The 14518-nt window shown below is 35.6% G+C and overlaps 1 protein-coding gene across 3 annotated transcripts in view; it reads left to right on the forward strand.

The window, feature by feature from the left end:
* The window catches only part of tsl (membrane-attack complex domain containing protein torso-like), a 182328-nt gene that overhangs the window by 104992 nt on the left and 62818 nt on the right, over positions 1-14518 (forward strand). Inside the window, exon 1 of one of the 3 annotated variants that reach the window (XM_081738924.1) lies at positions 10750-10899. The exons of the other annotated variants lie outside the window; for them this stretch is intronic. The gene's annotated coding sequence lies outside the window, so the exon portion shown is untranslated. Of the gene's footprint in view, positions 1-10749; positions 10900-14518 lie in introns of those variants that run through there. 3 annotated transcript variants of the gene reach the window in all.

Raw genomic sequence — 14518 nt, forward strand, 5'->3', positions numbered from 1 at the left:
CAGTGGTATTTAGTTTTTATTATTATTATTAATAATAATAATAATAATTTTGGAGGAGGGGTTATTGCTATTGTAGTGCAAGCCACAGACTTTCGTAGTATAATAGGCACAGAGTTGGTTTGTCAGATTTCACCAATGAACAGTGGAATAGCTAAGACCACGACCGGATCCAGGATTTTCTGAGGGGGTGCACCAATAACTATCAATACATTTGAATCAAATTTAATTTTTTTAATGCCTTAGGCATCTGTGATGTTTATGAGGAACTGACTTAAACTATTGTGTTTAGCAAAACCGCTTTCTTTTAAGCCCGAAACGGAAACATGACATGAAATTTTAGGAAAGTATTGCTATTTCCACTGCCAGTTTCTCACTTTAGATAGTGTATATTCAGAACGGAGGGGGGTGCACGTGCTCCGGTTCACCCCCCTAAATCCGACCCTGACTAAGTGGAAGAGTGAAGAAAATTTCATAGTTACCCTACTCACCCATTTATTTTTATTGTATTGTATGAAATATTAACAAATGACAAATGGGCAAGAACGATGAGGGATAACATTCAAAACTGAATTAAAAAATAAAAAATGTCTCATGATCACCCTAATATATTTACATTGTTGGAGTTATTGAAGCAAGGACAACAGGAGAATGAAAGTCTAATGTTGTTACTGGAGGTAAGGAGCGGACAAAAGTGCATAAATTGAAGTACAAACGCTTAGATCATCGAATTAATCCTTTGAAGGAGAGATTAAAATCTACAGCTACAGGTTCAATGGATTAAATTGATACTGTATCCTATTGTATACATTTAGAAAACTGGGTAGATCTATGACGGTACCACGGAAAAAAATGTACAAATAAATGAACGTGTACAATAACATAGCTCTTCTCTATTCTTAATTTCTTTTCATCCTGATCACTTAGTTTTATTTCATGCTAAAATGTTTTTATTTCCTTTAGGTGACTTGCATTAAATCAATATCCTGGATTCATATAAAGCTAAAATCCCCAGATTTCCCTTTGTCTTAATAGTAGGCGAAACAGGAATAGGTAAAATAGGAATTCATGTTTCACCTACCATCTTGATAACGTAGAAATCTTGATAAATATCACTGCGATGCTAGTAGGCGAAACAGGAAGAAATCGTTTCAGACTCTCTTAATGCGAGGCCTTTTTGGACATGATCTTTTCTGAAGTGTAGTCTTTCTGAAATGGGGTCCTTTGGTCATGGGCCTGCTGATGTGGCGCTTTTTTGAACGGGATTCATTTAGCGTGGGATCCTTTTCATCCGTGTCGTTTAATCAAACAGACTTTTTAACCGCTCCCTACTTACGAGGGGCTGTTTTGGTGCGGGCTTTTCTGACACAGGGACGTATCGACCCGGGCCTTTTTAGATGCGGAGCCGTTTTAACAAGGGCCCTTTTGACTCGTGCTCTTTTGTCATCTCCCTTTTGTTCGGGTCTTTCTGTCATGGAATAGAGATGACATGCAATAATATGAGTGACATTGACATCCCACTCTGACTTTGAAATAAGTATAAATAGACAAGGAGATAAAAATTTCCATAAACCTGTGATACCAGAGCACGTTTCGTTGTTAATATCCAAGATTATCTTGACATTTAGTCGACTACAGAGACGGTGAAGATTCCACGAACGATCCCTGGATATTACTTTTCCACATTCGCTGAATATTTCCTTAATATTCTTTAAGTATTCAAGCTGATCGAATCAGAATACATTCCGAATGTTTGATTTCAATATTCAACGAATATTCAAAGAGTATTACTGCATATCTGCGATTACCATTAACAATTTGCAAGATAATTACGAGGGAACCAATTTGAATTAAACTATTTCAAAACATATTTCAATATGACCTTAGTTTTCGGATATGATCGAAACACAGCTTATGCTTTTCTTTTCTCTGAACGAACCATTACGTCGAAACAAATCATATTTCGGTTCTGTTCCTAAAACCGCATCGAATTAAAACTTTTATTTAAGTTCTGGTACCGGAACCTAAAACACTGTTATTGAGTTTCGTGATATGTAAAATTTTATTTTGGTTCTATTCCAGACAGGGGCGGATCCAGGACGGACTTCTGGGGGGCGGTGGTTTGTAATATTGCTACTTAGAGCTACTTTTAAGAGCTCCAAACTCTGGGATGGGTTTTATTTATATATATAAAATAAGAAAGATTTCTCTTCTGGGGGGGAGGCAATCGCCCCGATCTTTCTCCCCTGGATCCGACACTGGTTCCACAGCAGAACTGAATTAAAACGTTTATTTAGGTACTGGAACCCAAAACACCGTGGGTTTTTAGTTTCGGGAACAGAACCGATATGTTGAAATGAATTTTGGTTCTATTGCCAGAACAGAACCGGATTGAAACATTTATTTGGGTTCTGGTATCTGAATCTAAAATATTTTCAATTCAGTTTCCATTAACAACCCAAAATAACACTTATGTGATAGGTTCAATCTCGTGCCGAGATTTTGCTCAGGCAGTCTTAGGGAACTTTGTTGTTACGGACGGCTGTTGCTGCTGTTTACGATGAAAACGAATTTTCTTAAGAGTCTTCATCCCGGCGAAATTAAAATACCGCTAATTTTACAGTAATTATGTGATATCTTCAAATAGATAAAAGATAATTGAAATATGGAACAAGAGCGCCCTAGACAATATTATTTTGCGTGAGGTACCGTTATCACAAGTCACCTAGTGGCTTTCCGTTTTCAGCTGTTTAGAAACGCGAAAATAAATGCCGATTTTCAAAATGGCTCGAAATCGAAAGCAGATAAGTGAGTCGTGATAACGGTTTCTCATGTAAAATAATATTGTCTAGGGCGCTCTTGTTCCACATTTCGATTATCTTTTACCTATTTGAAGATATCACATAATTACTGTAAAATTAGCGGTATTTTAATTTCGCCGGGATGAAGACTCTTAATAGATCTTCGTACGACAATTCCTTTAGACGCTTAATATTCCTTGTTGATTGAGCGTAGGCGAGACGGAGAAAGATGTAACGGGAAGAACAGTTTTCCTTTGGCAGTAGATGAAACTGGAATAAGGAAAAGGAAGACATTGTTATGGAAATTTCCATAGACACTTGAATTTATCGGTCCTAGGTGTCCCATGAGTAATGTATATGAATACTTTTTACATATTTACTAACAATGTTTCTTCCGCACTTCTTTTCGTTAAGTGCAGGAAACTTACTAACATGTTGTTTTTTATTGAATACGAAATTAAATGAGCTATATAGGCTATATATAGCGCTATTTTGAGGGACCAACTTAATGTAGTCGTTAAATGTAGGGATTCGTTAAATGTCCGAACATAAAATCGGAGTTACACTGTGGGGCCGCGGTGGCTCAGTGGTTGAGCGTTGAGTGCTTGGGGTCCCAGGTTCGATCCCAGCCCTGCCAAGTGAACTTTGTGGTGGATAAACGGCGTGTGCGTGGGTTTTCTCGGGGTTCTCCCATTTCCTCCCACTTTCTTCATTCCACCATTTCATTCATTACTCATCATCACCGTCTCCTTTAGCCTAACCGGCATAATCGTGGAACGTAAAACTCAAAGATTTCATTTCATTTCGGAGTTACACTGTATGTTTAATTTTCTTTTGGATAACAGTATTCTACACGAAATAAATTCTTGGATGAAAGTTTAGTATAGCAGTGTTTATGAACGATTGTTATGAAATCTATCTTCGAGGGATCATAATGCAATCTTAACTATTTTATAAATCAAGTGAAAATACCTGTCTTCAAGGTTGTCTGGTTCTAATTATTCTCTCTTTTTAAAATGGGCCTGATTCTTTTCTTTTCTTTCTTTCTTCTCTTTGTAACTCTGGTCCGTTCCAACTTTTTATTAGTTTCCGTCTTTCCTCTTTTTCTTCTTTTTAAGGCAATCAAACTAAATTCATCAATTTGTAATAATTACGTACAGTTCATCACTATCGCTAAACGAGTTATCCTACTCCTAAATCTATAAGTTTCTTGCTGCTGTCTTTCCAGCACACCAACTACTTACAGGATCATCATCATCTCTTCATATCTTAACCTTGAAACTAAGTTTAAATAATATACTAACGTTCTTTGATTATACCCGATAGCCTAACACACACCCTATAGGCGTCATTAAATGAAAATGAAGTGTAATTGTGAAGTTGGTGAAATAAAGACAAAAGGACGGAAACGGGAATCCCCACGACCACACGAGAAACATTGTGAGCAATTAAGAGCAGTCTACTTTTGTATGTGTATGTACTTAAGGATCACACAAAGCTGCATCAAAGATTTTGTCGTGTATCTCCCAGCTTTGACAAACTACCGTACATGTCAATCTCAATATACTTCTAAATATTAACGGAAAAGTGTCCAATATTGAATGTTCTAATATGAAAATATCTATTGTTAGTCTCAGTATGTGTTAGTGCGAATGATACGGTATAAATCAGTGATGGACACACTTTTTAAAGAGCGGTCCAAAGAAAAAAGAAAAAAATTGGTGGTCCAGAATAATTTATTAAAAACAATAATGATACATTTACAAATTTTTTGTGATTCTAAGCCCTTGAAGTTTCTCATTATCTGGCTCTAACTGGGATGCACTACTTTTTTAGAAGTGTTAAATCCGCATCTCTCAGTTGTTTCCAACACAAGTATTTCGAAGCAACCATATTCTTCTTTACACTATTCACATAAGGAATCATGTCGTACGCCGGATAGAATCTTTCAGAGAGCCATATTTGGCCTGCGGGCTGTAGTTTGCCCATCACTGGTAGGCTATAACGTATGGTATAGTGTTACCTATGACCAATTTCTGTTTCATAATGTAACATGTCTTAAACCAGACACAAAAGTTAAGGGAATATATAGCAAAGCCACTAGCTCATGATTTCGATAATCTTGTCGGACTGGAGAGACCGTCTTGTAATTCTCGAGAAGAATTAGTGTGATGGGAAGCGGCCTTAAGTGATTATCTGTGCACCTGCCAATTGGACCGGATTCAATCTCTCTTCCCACGTTGGAATCAAACATATGAACCCCACGAGCTCCATCGTGACTATTGGACAGAGTGCGCGCCTTTGGCACGTGACAATCCAGTTCGATTTTCACAGAAGCTCATGTGGTTTGGATTCCACATTACGCGGGAGGTCCTCGTCTCTGATAGCCTCACTTCTAAAAGGAACGCTAGACTCAAATCAAATTCAAAACAAGCCTCTGAGCATGTCATGTCCAACACTGAAAGAAAAAAAAAGAGTGAAAATATCGTACAAAATTCCTGATAAAAACATTCCACTCTTCAGCTTGTAAGTCGATAAATTTTGTTTTTCCTACAAATCACCTAATGCTCTCTCAGGTATATGTTATTCTTACATAAATATTTTTTTAAAAGTAAACTGCTCTGACAACAGTAACAACATGGCGCTTGTTTGTGTGTGGCACGCATAAAAACATACTTGTTAAAAAAGTAAGAATAATTGGTTGAAATGTAAACATTTTTTTTATTTACTTAATTTATTATTATTTTATAACATATGACTCAAAGATTTACTAGGGAATCTATTTCTGCGAGATATTTAGATTTTTATTTTATTTTATTTTTTTTTACCAGGAATCATGTAATTTATTTTACAAAAACTAGGTAAAATGATTTATATTGCTGCTTGGCAAAAAGATTGTTACATTTTTCTTGTAAATTTATCTTCTTTTTTAAAGAGTGAAGGATTTTTAATCTTACAATCCACATGATATGCCATATTCACTGAGAAGAAACTACATTTTGTCAAGTTCCGCATAGTGAAACTTTCTTCATCCATCCCTCCCTCTTTTAATATATTATAATCTTCCTTAAAACTGTTCGCTAAAACTCTCAAATTGTAGACTTCTTTGTGAGCCTGCGACTAAAATACGGTGTATATATTTAAATTTTCTCATTGACTTAACTTTCTTGTTACCACTACGCATTAGATCACATATGCAAATATATGTATAAGTTAAAGTAATGCTATACTTTTATTGAATAATCTCGTACAAAAGCAGTGACGGTTTTCCTATGACCCGATTGACCCGCCGCGTCATCATGATTTTAAAAAAGAATAGACTTTCTAAAATATGAAATATTATAAATTTCACATTAATAAATATGAAATCCATAATAATAAATATAGTTTGAATGATTTCTAAAATGAATTTTGAAAACATTATACTTTTTATATATTGATTGTGAGCCATATTTAGGATTTAGGATTTCTAGATTTCTGGGAGTTCGGTACCTGTGGCCATTAGCCCATAACGTATGAGGGATGACGTCCCTCGATGAGCACATAATCCGGAGAAAGGGAAGAAAGAAGGGAAGAAAAAAAGCGGCCCGGGACCTACAAGTTAGGTACCAACCCGGCCTGAAAAAGCTTTTTACACTTGTTCGACCGAGTGCCACCACCAGGAATCGAACCCGGGACCGCTCGCACCGAAGGCAAGAGCGTTAGCGACTACGTTACGCGAGGTCACTGTGAGCCATATTGTATGTCATCAAATCGTTATAAGAGAGCAACCACTCCTATGTTAAAATCATAACCACTGGAAACTGAATTATTTATTATAAATATACCACATTGACTTGACACCTAGTCTTCGGTTCCAAGCGCTGCTATCGGCTGAAGGAGTTCCACTGCCTTTGGCGCAGACGGCTGTAAGACTCTCTCGCTTAGCAGTAGCTGAACCCTTATTGGCTCAACGCGTGGGTGTGTCGAGGGTATGAGCTTTAGTTCACATTTTTGCCACGGCTCAAGACATTTTGCCAGCACTATAGCCTATTTGGCTTTCCAATGGTGGTTACTGAATATTGACTCGATTTCTTTCTAGCGTATTCGTCAACATAGCGCTCTAGATGTTGCAGAAAATAGGAAGTGAGAATGAAGTAACTATGACAACCATACAAGCATACTCTCAACTCAGATTCGTAACTTTGGTAATTCTTCATCGTAAAGGTTCCTTTGCTTCTAGCTGACAAGTTAGTGTTACCAGTGAAGTAGTTATTTTGACATTAGCTATAAAGTTAGCCATTATAGCTATCTATGTTTTGTCAACCATTACAAGTAAATCGAATTCATGAAATTCCTTTAAAATAGACCTTGTTGAATTTCATATCCTTCACACACATATGGTTCAACACGCTCTAAAAAGTGCTCAGAAAACTGACTTAATTCTAAACGTATCTGTAGTGAAGTCATTTGATACGACCAAAAGTGTTTAATTTTAAATTTGATTCACGGATTATTGACTGCATTTGTAGTCTACTTATAATACTTGTATTGAATTACAAAAAAATATTACAATATATTGGGTTGCTGCAAAGTTAATGCAGGATTTTGAACAGCAAATTTTTATTGCCTTAACTAGTGAACGGAATTGATCGAAAATAAGAAGGCTCACCAACACAGTACTATCAAATAAAAGCGATATTAATCTGATGTGAGTAGTATAAAATCTTTGGTTCTGGGGTGCATAAACTCCTCAAAGGCATTCTGAGTACTGGATGAGTTTTAATGTCTAGATGAGCTCCTCCGTGGCTAAGCGGTTAGCGTACGCGCCTTTGGCGTGGGAGACCCGGGTTCGATTCCCGGCGGGAGCTCATGTGGTTCGGATTCCACGTTAATCAGTAGGTCCATGTCTCATATAGCCTCGTTGCTGAAAGGGACGCTAAACTAAAATCAAATTAATGTCTAGATATCGGAAAAAGTGAAAGTCAGTTGGCAAATTCTGGTGAGCATGATAGATAAGAAAGAATTTTCTATCGCATTACGTGTACGTAACTCCTCCAGCATCATTTTTCCACGTTATTGTCACATGTCATGATTAGCCCTTTCCCACTGGTCAATTTACCAATGCTAAACATAGAAGTCAGAATTTTTAGCGCATTCAATCGATTTCCTAAATACTTCTTGATCGTGATTAAGTGAGCTGTAGTGGATCACTACAGTTACGGAGATCACATTTTTTCTTGTATGCTTCAATTTTAATGTGATCAAGAAATGCATGGCTTTTGTTGCTCAAAAGGAGCAAAAGGCAAATTTCAAAATGCCAATGGTTCTTGTCAATTCTTGTAACATCCACTTCACCTTTCATAGTTTCTCCAAATGCTGTGCTACGGTCAAAAAATCAACTGGTTATGATTTTAACATAGGAGTGGTTGAGTTTCTCCCCAGTGAGATTTGTAGTTCTACGTCCCATGGTTATGCCTGTTACGCTAAAGGAGACAGACGATTAATGAAAGCATGCGCGCCGACTATGTAGGTGCTCCGGCGCCCACAAGATTTTTAGCTTGGACCCAGGTTCGAATCCAGTCAGCTGTATTCCCTAACAGCACAAGTACATAGCAGGCATATGCCTATCATCTTCCCTCAGGTACATGGGAATGTGCTCAGTATGTGTCTTATGTATGTACCTATGAGAGAGAAATCACATGGATGGCAAGTGATAGTCACAGTCTATGTCCGACCCTAGGCACATGCCTGACATGTACCTGGGAAACGTGCCTAGTATGTTCTAGGTATGTTCCCCTTGCTGTAAGCGTCAATGAACCACAAAATTATTGCCCCAAAATATGTTAAATCGCTCATATGCGTAGTGTGTTTACATTAAGGTAACTCTAAAAAAAAACTTTAAACAAGTGAAAACAAATTACCCCAGGGTAAGGTGGGCGCGAACCACCAACCTTTGGATTACTAGCCGCGTGCTCTACCGACTTGGACGGAAGCGATGAAGACAATGTAACTTGTAGAGGGATAAATTGTTGAGGTCTTTTCAATTTGGCTAATCAGAGTGCTTCTTTAACCGCGTATATTCGACAATAACAGTTTGGGATCAGATAAAATCTACTCGCTATGTAATTTTATAACAAAATGGCGAGTGTCTATTTACTTTATTTCATGGTTCTTCCATATTCACTTTCAAATGATCGGCGACAGTTTCCATCTAATAAAGTTGATGCGTTTGTTGCTATAGTACATACACAATCGCTTAGAAAAAGAAGCAACAAATGCATCAAATCTGGGAGATAAATTTAGAACACTTAAATGTAGCACGCGTAGCACATCTTGTGCTGTTAGAGTATCTGAAACAGTATGTACCTCAAGGACGTACCTAGAACATGACAGATATATGTCCCAAGTGACGACATAAAAACAAATGACTGTTAGAGTGCGAAACTGAGCCAGGTATATAAATGCTACATTTCTGGTACATAGTTGCAAATATCAATTAGGTGTAACAAGTACCTAAAACTGTAGGTAGCCGAAGTACATACTTAGCACATGAATATCATATGTGCCAAGTGCCGGGTACCTAAAAAGTAGCTGAGACACCTAAATGGTACATGCCTAGCACATCCTGTGCTGTTAGGGTTACCGACTGAGCTAGGGCAGCCTCAGCTTATCCTTATAATACCAATATATTTTACTTTATCACATCACAGGCCTTTATGACAGTGTTCATAAAAGATTTTAACTAAAAATATATCAACCAAATATCGAGACTTCCATGAAAACATATAGGCTAACAGGCCCCGCCATTGATATTCATCCACACAAATTTAGAAAGTCGGCGCCGTTAAATGAAAGCAAATGATTCTGAAATAATTTGTGGAATGAGAATGTGAGAGAAAATAGGAAAACCTCTAAAAATCACACAGACACGATGTTGTCAAGCACAAACTCACTTGGCATGGGATTAAACCAGAGACCCCTGGCATCAGAAGTGAGCGCTATACCACTGAGCCATTGTGCCTTTTCGCAATCTCTGATGTCTGCTTCCGTCAGTGTTTAGGTGACTACTTTCAATTAACTGTCATAAACAGCAGAACGATATACATTACCTTCCTTACCTTCCAAACTTAAGTCTCCTCAACAGAATTATTATAAACAACATTTCACTTTATAGTGCACTTTCCCTTTGCGCCTCTGAGACCGAGTTATGATATGTTGAAGTAGATTTGGCGAAACTCGTGTTCTATCTTGTCAGGACTAAAATATAATTTCTATGTAGCCAAAGCTTTCAAATGAACGTAACACACAGATAGCTTGTTTTATGGCAGCAGTCATGTATGAATGTACAGGTACCTGAAATTTTGCATTAATTTTGCGAAAGCTCTATATCGTATATGTACCCTATTGGTGGTGCTTCCCGATGGGAAGGAATTGAAATTGGGCGCATTTGGGAGTAATTCCCGGATTCCATCTTAAACTATAGATTGACGTCTTGGTGCTGATAAACGGACGCTAAACTTCTTCCAACCAACTAATTAGTTACGCAACTCAATTACAACAAAATACGTTTGGAAGCCTTCAGGAAAATGATCACTTTATTTTGCGCCGTCATTCTGATTTTAGTCACTGTATGAAAGTAAAACTACAACTTACTCGTATAACTTCTAAAAATAGGACATTTAGTTTCGTCCACATTTCTAGTTTCGTCAAAAGCAAAACTGGAAAAGATGCTCAGTATGTGATAAGCAAAAGGAGTAAATAAACAAGTCATTAAAGTGAAAAGTTTAGAATAGGTTTCAATACACAGCTATATTTAAAGAAGAAGCTCTCATGACGATTATATAATTTCTCGAAGTGCAGTTTATGCTGTGCTTATTAGCTCTTATTTGTTTTCGTAAAAGCAAGACTAGAAGCCTCGTGTAACCTTGCATAATGGCTGCCATTCAAGGACTTAGCAAATAATGTCCCATGCGTGTTTGAGCACTTGGAAAAGTACGAGGAGCAGCAGTTGTTTCTCTCTGCTTCGTTTGTTAGGTTCACAAGAATGTGACTTGTATAGTGGTTGTGTATGACAAGTTGTTTGGTGCTTTATTAAGAAAGTACTATCTACATTAGTAAGGTTTGTAGTAGCTATGTACTGCACGTTCTATCTTCCCATGTATTGCTAATTATATTTTCTATCAACAGTCATTGTATTCGACTGGTCAGGGGAAGTGTGTTTAGTGCGTTTGGTTCTGAATTCGAATCTCGATGGGGGAGCAAGGGTTTTCGATATTGTTTCAGCATCAGGGGCAGATCCAAGACGGACTCCTCGGGGTGGGGGGCGGTGAAAAATTCTGTTTTCGCTATTACCGAGCTTTTGCAACACTGGTGCCTGTGCCGCTGAGGGGGACGAACAGTTCTTCACCCCCTCTGGATGCGCCTTTACTCACCACTGTGAGGCAATTGGGAAACCTTTTGGAATTAAGAATAGTGAATTCCAATCTGGAAAACCAGAAACAGTGATTAGAGCCAGTACCAATGTAGTTATTGACAATGTATCACCCAACTGAATGTTCTTCATCTATTTCACAGCACGTACTAGTCCTGTAAAATTAGTGTAGAACTGATAATTTAAAAAAGAAAAAAGTTTACAAGTTTATATATAACAAATTTGAAGTAATATCTCTAGTATTTATAAATGACATTTACTATTATTATATGCTATTCTTTGACTTGCAATGTTTGAATCGTGTTCTCAATATATATTAATAGCATATAAGTAACAATGGAATATTAATTGTATTGTCACCCAACTTATGTTGTTGTGCAAATTTTCATAATTGTTTGACGTCAGGAAATGAGTTAAATAGAAAGTTTTAAGATTTGAAGATTTGAGGACACGATTGAAACATTGCAAGTCAAAGAATAGCGTATAATAATAGTAAATGTCATTTACAAATACTCCAAATTTGTTATATATGAACTTGTAAACTTTTTTCTTTTTAATTTATCAGTTCACGGGAAGTGATAAAAGAGAATTTCTGTTGCAATTGGCAACAAATATGGGATATTTCATCGACAGAAAAAAAAAAACTATGGGCGTAAATAGATCAATGACTCGTCAATAATCTTAAAATCAGTGTTTAATTATCCCATTTTGTTACCGGAAAATAAATGCTAGTGAAGAAGTAACTTATGATTCTCAAAATGCAAGCTCAAAGAAGTGTAAACTGAAATTGTGTAAATTGTAATTAAAATACAAATACAGTAATGTAATTAATGGAAAAAAAAATGCAAAATAAACATGAGAAACAGGCAATTTCAAAAACGTTCTATACAAAACGACAGGAGAATAAAGTTGTTCTAGTATTCTTAAGTTAATTTCGGTATGATGACACAAAAGAATTATATAAATGCTAAATCCTGAGGACAAAATGTATTTGTTTTCCCAATATTTTAGTCTTTTTCACTTCAGAAAAATATTTATTCATCAACTATTTGATAAACGTAGATCAAAATTTGTGTGTATATTGAAGATAAGAAGAAACATATTGAAGAAAATGTAGCTATTACATAAAGTCTAATTTTTCATTTTTCTTTTTTTAATTTTGTGATTAGTATAACGCGGGAAATTTAAGACCAATATGGGAATTTCTGCCTCTAGAGGTGGGAATTTATAATGTTCGAGGTTGGCATCATTGACTAACAATAACTTTTGAATCTCTTTCTCAGCTAAATTATAGTTTCGAAAGACACCCAGTGAGCCAACCTGTGGGGAAAAACCCATTTCGTGGGATTTTTTACCTTAATTTTTCTGAAAGAGACAAAAGGTAATATAAATGGGATTTTTCATATGTACACACAACAAAATTCTCTACGAGCGGAAAATAAACATAGTGAGACGTTAATAAGTGTGAAATCAATGTTGATCGTCAAACAGAAATCTTTGCACGAAGTCCTTTCCTTTGCTGTCAGAAAAGTGCATGATTGCGAAAGTGGCTGTGATGTGCAAAAAACCAATCGCTAAAGCACAATTTGTGCTCGGGTAAGTAAGAAATGAAAAGAAAACAAAATAAGCGAACAGACGAATGAAACCAAACGGGAAATAATTAACTTTCAAAATGTTTGGAAATATGTGGAGAACCAAGTTTTTCCTTCATCGATACGTTCAGTAGAAGCTAATCTCACAGTTGTGATATACACACACTACATTTCTCACAACAAAATATAAGTCTACTTGTTTCCGATTAAGAAAAATGTTATGCATAAACTATTTTATAAGAAAAGAAGTTCGAAATTTACGGATACTTGATTTAAATACTGTAGAAAGTTAACAACAGACACAAGTTTCATTTTTCACATTATATCATACTTTTAATTAGTATAACGTGAGGAATTCAGAGGCAAAATGGGATTTTTGCCTATGGAAATGGGACTTTATAACGTTTCAGGTTGGTATCACTGAAGATACCGAGTCTTAGCAAGCATATAGGAAAGAAAACAAAAACAAAATTCTACGATATATATATATATATATATATATATATATATATATATATATATATATATATATATATATATATATATATATATATATATATTAAAAAGGGAACACTCTCACTTACAATTCATTTAAAATGCAATTCTCATGTAGTTTTGTGTGTAAATATTCGTTAATTTATTTTAATTGCGAAAAACAATATTATAATAGTAACATTTTATTGTGATATTAAGTTAGGGCTGTCGTATTTCAAAAATGAATCTTTGAAATGCTTAAAATGAACAGAAGTATTATATACTAATTTACTTTCTTCCATTCGATAGAGTTGTTTAAGTAGGCCTATTACGTAATCACATTTTTAGTCACTTTAGTAGGAGACCTTCTTCTCCCTAGTTAAGCAAACGTAAGCGATAGTCTATCCCCCCCCCCCCCTGGTAAGCATTTTTTTTTAATTATTATTATTTCTCAGTATCTGTAATGTTTCGGGCTTTTCGCTCATTTGAGATATGATGTTTCCTTTCACACGTTTTGTCTGCTCGTGTTATATACTTTTTTTTTGAACGGTTAATTCATACGCAAAATGTTCTGGTGACGTTTATTTTCAAAGGACTTCTTTCTTTATTTTTTATTTTTTATTTTTTTTACTTTATTTCTTTTATTGTTAACAAACTAACAACTCAATAACTTGCACGAATGCTTTGTTCAATGTCAAAGTAGTTAAATCGTGAACTTAATTAAATTCATGTTTTGTGTGTTCATTTTTTTTTCCAACTTTTGAATTGTCATACTCAGAAGTAGAAGAGAATAATTATATACCAAATCCTCTTTAAAAAACGAACTATAATATTCTCTTCCTTTTTTCTTCGCTGAATTCTGGGACATTTAAGCGTCCCAAGAAATATTTTCGGGACGTCGGGACGCAGATATCGATTCCGGAACGAATGACAACAATATATTAAGTCAGATTTGAAGAATTTATCAAGTAATTTTATATAAGAGTGCACCCTATGCTTTTCGTTTTAGGCTTGCATAAATTTAAAATGTTTTAAAAATAATTTTCTTGAAAACGGTATTATTTTCTATACTTTTTTGTACGATTTGTTTTTTTTAAGCGTTTTTTTAAATATTTTATATTTCATTTATTTCAGTGTTTTTGATTCATAGTATTTTATGATTCGAATAAAAGGAAAAAAAAAAACTATTGTAAGATCTATAAAACAAGTTCCAGCCCTCAGCACCAAGAACTCATATTTAT

The sequence above is a fragment of the Thermobia domestica genome, chromosome 14 (genome assembly GCF_964235325.1).
Source record: "Thermobia domestica chromosome 14, izTheDome1.hap1.1, whole genome shotgun sequence".
In the NCBI taxonomy this organism is placed as follows: Eukaryota; Metazoa; Arthropoda; class Insecta; order Zygentoma; family Lepismatidae; genus Thermobia; species Thermobia domestica.